The sequence below is a fragment of the Nicotiana tabacum genome, chromosome 3, assembly GCF_000715075.1.
Source record: "Nicotiana tabacum cultivar K326 chromosome 3, ASM71507v2, whole genome shotgun sequence".
Taxonomy (NCBI): domain Eukaryota; kingdom Viridiplantae; phylum Streptophyta; class Magnoliopsida; order Solanales; family Solanaceae; genus Nicotiana; species Nicotiana tabacum.
This window is the reverse complement of record NC_134082.1, coordinates 89,783,732-89,790,477: the sequence shown is the minus strand read 5'-3', so window position 1 is coordinate 89,790,477 and position 6,746 is coordinate 89,783,732.

Here is a 6,746-nt window from a genome sequence, read left to right as displayed (position 1 = left end):
CTTCACCCTTCTACGCGAACACGAACTCTGCCACACATTCGCGATGCACACTCTAACTCAACCTTCGCGAACCCGGGACCAACATCGCAAACGCGAAGAGCAACTCACCTGCCTCACTCAACATCTCTTCGCGAATGTGAGAGGTCTCTGCAACAAAAATACTAGAAAATCTGCTATCTTTCCAAAGTCCAAAACGATCCGTTAACCACACGAAACTCACCCGAGACCCTCGGGACCTCAATCAAACATGCCAACACATCCCATAACATCATTCAAACTTGTTCCAACCTTCGAAACACTCAAAACAACATCAAAACATCAAATCATTATCGGATTCAAGCCTAAGGATTTCCAAACTTCCGAATTCCGCAAATGATGGAAAATCCTATCAAACCTCATCCGAATGACCTGAGATTTTTGCACACACATCACAAATGACACAGCGGACCTACTCCAATTTTCGGAATTCCATTCTGACCCCGATATCAAAATTTTCACTGCCGACAGGAAAATGCCAAATTTTCAATTTCGTCAATTCAAGCCTAAATCTACTACGGACCTCCAAAATACATTCCGATCACGCTCTTAAGTTCCAAATCACCTAACGAAGCTATCCGAACAATCAAAATTCACATCCCAGACCTTCTACCCATAAATCAACATCCGGTTGACTTTTCCAACTTAAGCTTACTCAAAAGAGACTAAGTGTCTCATTCCTCTACAAAACCACTCCGTACCCTAACCAACCAACCCAATACCACATAATACAACTGAACAAGACATAAAGGAGCATAAATGAAGGAAACGGAGCGGTAACTCATGAAACGACCGGCCGGGTCGTTACATTTTCAAGTTTTTTTTTCTACAATAAATGTCTCACTCGAAATAAATACCATATCAAAATGTATCCAACGGTATCAAAGTTGTTAAACTTATGGGGTGTAACATCTTTCCCCCCTTTAGAACATTCGTCCTCGAATGTTAACTCTTAGGGATTTACAAAAATTTCACTAGGGCCTCCTTTGTAAATTAAACTAAAACCCAAACTATATTTTAAGTCTCAACTATTCACAACCTTTTATACTTGAGTATCTCGTATCTTCTTCCCATTTACCTTACTTACTTTTCAATCTCGCATCGTATCTTCTGTTTCTTTCATAACCTTCCTACCACATAGGCAAAAATTACGCCTTAAACTTCTACTATGATACTTGCACCTCTGGTGCATACAAAAGCTAGCGAAAGCTTCATAGTGACTTCGTACGACTCAACTCTATGACATGATTTGGAAACAAAAGAAGGGTAACATTTCCTAAATGCCTTATAGCCTCTCAATTATAAATGTGGCGCGCAACACACCCACAAGTGAGACTCTACTAGGCACGGCTTTGTAGACTCCCAAGGACACGACCCACTCTGATACCACTTTTGTCACGTCCCAACCTGGGGAGGTGTGGCTGGCACCCGGTGTCGTGCTAGCCCGAGTGAACCACTTTGTAACTCAGGATCGTTTGACAAAAACTAGAACATACATAGGTCAAGTTAGTTGGACTCATTCCTTTCGTAACTATCATGGGCCCACATGGCCACAACTCATAATGTACAACTTGTAAGTGGGAAAACACTGTATCACTAAACCATTTTTCTTAAAACATGAATACACATGGGTCCTCAAGGCCTCTATTATACTGTACAAAATGTACCTCTGTCTACAAAGCCTCTAAGATTATTTGACATCAAATGGGACAGGGTATCGGCCTACCTATAAGTTTGTAGCAAAACTCTGACACGATGACTCATAGAATTGGCTGCACTCCGAATGAGGTGGAGTCCTACCGATCCTTCGCTGAATGCCAATCTCATCTACTACGAGGGCTCGTCAAACTGATTACCTATGCCTACAGGCATGAATGCAACGTCCCCAAGAAAAGGATATCAGTACGAATAATGTACTGAGTATCAATATTATAATTAAGCATGGATTGTATAAAGTAGCTAAAAACTCAATAACAAGAAGTAAGTAAACAATTCTTTTACTAATAAGAAATTTCCAAATTTATCTTCGTCATTTAACAATTTATATCTCAAACCAGTGAAGCAATATCAATTGTTATTAGTCCAAAGATTTATCATGCGTAAGTTATGTCGAGCACGTACTGCCCGATCCAATATAATACATTAAAATTGGGCACTGCCGAGGGTCGAACGGCACGAACCATAGATGGATCTATCTGCTATTGAGGTGTTCGGCCCGCTCCAAAAAAGAGAAAATACATTAAAACAACCAATTCAAGATTTATTAAGGGGCTAATATTCAAACAAATACCAATTCTCATCAACAGTCAAGTGACCCGTCCAAGACTCAAGTAAATGAAGTTTAACCTTTTAAAATTTCTTTATAAAGTTTCAACATGAGTTAAGCAATTAATTAACAAGTAGGGTGCAAATATCGTAATCATAACATGATTTGGGTCCTAGACTACCCGGACATAAGCATAATTAGTAGCTACGTACGGACTCTCGTCACTTCGTGTGCACGTAGCCCCCACAAATAGAAGCACATATCAAATCAATTCACCTATGAGGTTAATTCCCTCTTATAAGGTTAGAAAAGAAACTTACCTCGTCTTAAAGCCCACTTTCCGGTTACAATTTCGCTCTAAATCCCCAACTTGGTGGCGTTCAATCCGAAACTAGTCAAATAATGTGCAAATTAATCAAAAATATACTCCAATGCTTGAAATTTAACAATTTCCAACTCCCCTCGAAAAGATGAAAGTGGGACCACGTCTCAAAATACTACAAAACTCACAAAATCCGATAACTCATTCCGATATGAGTTCAACCATACCAATTTTATCAAATTCTGATAACAACTTGACTTCCGAATCTTAAATTTTTATTCTTGAAAAGTTTTGCAGATATCTTGATTTCTTCCATATAAATCCGAAATAAATGATGAATATAGCCATAGAATCATGAAGTATAACTACTTTCGGATATAGGACATTTACCCCCAATCCATATGGTGAAAATTGTCTCACAAATCTCTTCAATCCGAGCTCCATAGCTCTAAATATGTTTAAAATGGCCGAATCCTCGAAATATAGCTTCTGCCCAGGTATTTACTCTTTGCGATCCCGGAAAATGCTTCGCGATCACGATGCACAACTTTTCTTAGCCCAAAGTTTTCCCTTCACGATCACAGAAAATGTTTCACGATCGCGAAGTACAAGTGCGCAGCTCTTCTAGACAGCCTCTAGTATAATGGTCATCACTTTTTGTACAATACTCCAAATTGAAAATGGCTTAACTTTTTGAAAATCAGACACCAAGGGATATAACTTTCATGCTTTGCTCATCTCTCAGTTCCTTATATATTACAATATATAAGCTTCCAAAGTCAGCCCCGTGCAACACAAATTTCTTCTTTGCGATTTCCAAACTCTTCCCGGATAGGTTGTAGTGTCACAATAATAACTTTTTGCAAACAACTCTAAATGCCAAATGGTTTGATTTTCTGAAAAATAGACACAAAGGGATACAACTTTTAGTTTTGGATCATATCTAAATTCCTTATAGATTGCGAACTACAAGCTTTCAAAGTCGGGTCAGTGCACCAGAAAGTTTCCTCTACGCGATCGCGAAAGGTCTTCCGCGATCGCGAATCACTGGCCAATTTCTCCCATTTTACTCAATGCGATCGCATCTAATTCCCCGGGATCGCATAGAACACTGCTGTAGCCAAACACCCGCAGCTAAAAATGGCTTAGAAATGGTCCAAAACCACCCTGAAACTCACCCGAGCCCCTCGGGACCCCGTCCAAACATACCAACAAGTCTCAAAACATAACATGGACTTAGTCGAGGCTTCAAATCACATCAAACAACGCTAAAAACACGAATCACACCCCCAATTCAAGCCTAATGAAACTAAGATATTCCAACTTCTACATTTGATGTCGAAACCTGTCAAATCAATTCCGATTCACCTCAAATTTGTACACAAGTCATAATTGACATTGCGAACCTACTCCCACTTCCGGAATTGGAATCTAACCCTGATATCAAAAAGTGCACTCTCGGTCAAACTTCCAAAAACCATCAACTTTCAGCTTTCGCCAAACGACTCTGAAATGACCTATGGACCTCCAAATCCACATCCGGACGCACTCCTAAGACCAGAATCATCACACAGAGCTATTCCCACTCTCGGAATCCCAAACGGAGCTCGTTAACACTAAAATACACTTCAACCAAAACTTATGAAATTTTTTCAAAATGCTAACTTTCAATAATAAGCACTGAAATGCTCCTGGGTCACCCAAAACCCGATTCGGACATACGCCCAAGTCCAAAATCATCATACTGGAACTTTCAAATCCCGATTCCGGGGTAGTTTACACAAAAGTAAAACCTTAGCCAACTCTTCCACTTAAAGCTTCCGAAATGAGAATTTTCTTTCTTAATCAACTCCGAACTTCCCAAAATTTAATTTTGGCCACACGTAAATCATAATACCTGAAGTGAAGCTACCCAAGGCCTCAAACCGCCAAGTGACGCACTAGAGATCAAAAGAACCGGTCGGGTCGTTACACCAAATATTTTGGAAGAAGGATCGAATCATCTTTTATTCTATACTTTTCTCCGTTTTTAACACAAAAAAAATCACTAATGTTAGATATGTCCTAGCTCGCATATTTCTTGTTAGCTGAATCTTTTCTATTTTAGGCCATAAATATAATTTTACCAAGTTCACATTTACTATCTTAGCTCTCGTTGATTTTACAAATACTAGTAATACTTGACGAAAATCACCTCAAAAAATTATTACTTTTCCATCAAATGATTCATCAACATCCATTATATCTCTGAAGCACATGTCAACTGTTTCGATTGTCTGACACCTTGCTACTAGCGCTAATCCCATATTATCAACTTTGATTTTTTTTAAAATCAATTTAGTACCACCACCACTCTATTTCGACATATTTGTGATGATCGTTAAACTTGTTGAAGAGATATATCGAATCTAGATCGAGTTGTACGATTCCGTGGTAAAATTATTATTGCTAAATTACTTGTTGTTATTGCTAATAATATCATGCTCATTGATCTGACATTTGCAATTAATGCACAATATAGAATTTTTTTTTGGTTCCTTCGTCGTTATCTACAAAGAAGAAACTCGCTCTATCAGAATCAACTATTTGCAATATAGTCTTAAAAGGTTGCTCTTGTTATAGATTTAGCTTCAATTGTACATTTAAATCTTGTTCAGACACTTATATAGCCTTTTCTTCAATAATCTTTCTCCATTATAAGGCAACATTATCATCTGGACCCTGATTAAATTTAGGTAAATCATATTTTTCGACACTCTTGCTTATGCCCGATAGGATTAACTGTTATGCTAGCATACGCTGCATATTTATAATATTAAACGAAAATCTAGTTAGGAAAAAATTATAAATGCTAATATATGTGGGACAATCGAAAATATCTTCAAATGACTGACATAACAGCAATAAATCTCTAATTCTTTTCTAGTTTTATTCTTTTATTAGTTATTATCGAATGAGGGTATACTTTGTCTTTGTCATTTCTTCTCGTCATATTGGTTATGTTCTCAATTTTTATCACTTCTTTGTCAATTTCGATAGCAAGAATAGCTCCAATTTCATGCATCTCTTCAGCATTCCAATAGAAGGATAAACTATCTGCATATAGAAGCATAACTATTATTCATATATACATCCAATAAATATTTATATGAATCACCTTAAATAAATCTTTGCCAAATAGTTTGGTCGATAACTAATTTACATGTATAGTTGATTTCTAATCGTAGGAATAAGATGTGAAAACATAAGCTAAAGCAAAATAACTTGGTTGATAAGTTCAATTTACAAAGTATAATAATCTAAAGAACTAATACCTAAACAACTTTGCTAATAAATTCAAACTAAAATTATTATAGTGGGAAGAAAAAATACATTTCGTTAAGTTTGCAAAATTTTATTATTTTCTTTTGTCAGTAGTACCGAAACTAAAAGCTAATACTCCTTAAAACATTCATGATGGAGAATGTGAAATAGTTTTCTTATTTTTTAAATTTTTAATAGAAGTATATAGCTTCTCCAAATAAAAAAGGAAAAGAAGATCAAGTTATGGCTATGTAACAACCCGACCAGTCTTTCTGAGCATTTACATTCTGCTCGGTGGTTTGAAGGCATAAGTAGCTTCGTATGATGTATTATGACTTATGTGAATCGTCAGTTTTTGTTTTCAGGTTTTCCGGAACTGATTTGGATTAATAATTCTCAACGAGAAAGCTTTAAATTCGAAGCATTGACCAAGTTTGACTTTTTAATATTTGACCTCGGATTGGAGTTTTGATAGTTTCGTTAGCTCCGTTGGGTGATTTTGGACTTAGGAGCCTGACGGATTGTGATTTGGGAGTCTGTAGTTGAATTTGGCTTGAAATGGTGGAAGTTGAATTTTTGGAAAGTTTGACCGAGTGTCAACTTTTTGATATCGGATTCAAATTGTGATTCCGGGAAATGGAATAGCTTCGTTTGGTCAATTGGGACTTGTGTGAAAAATTTGGATTCATTCCGGGTTGACTTGCTATTTTTCGGCAAAGAGTTATTGAAGTTGAAAAATACAAAGTTCATCAAGTTTGAATTTAGGTGCGATTCATCGTTTCGATATTGTTATGTTTGTTTTGAGACCTCGAGTAGGTC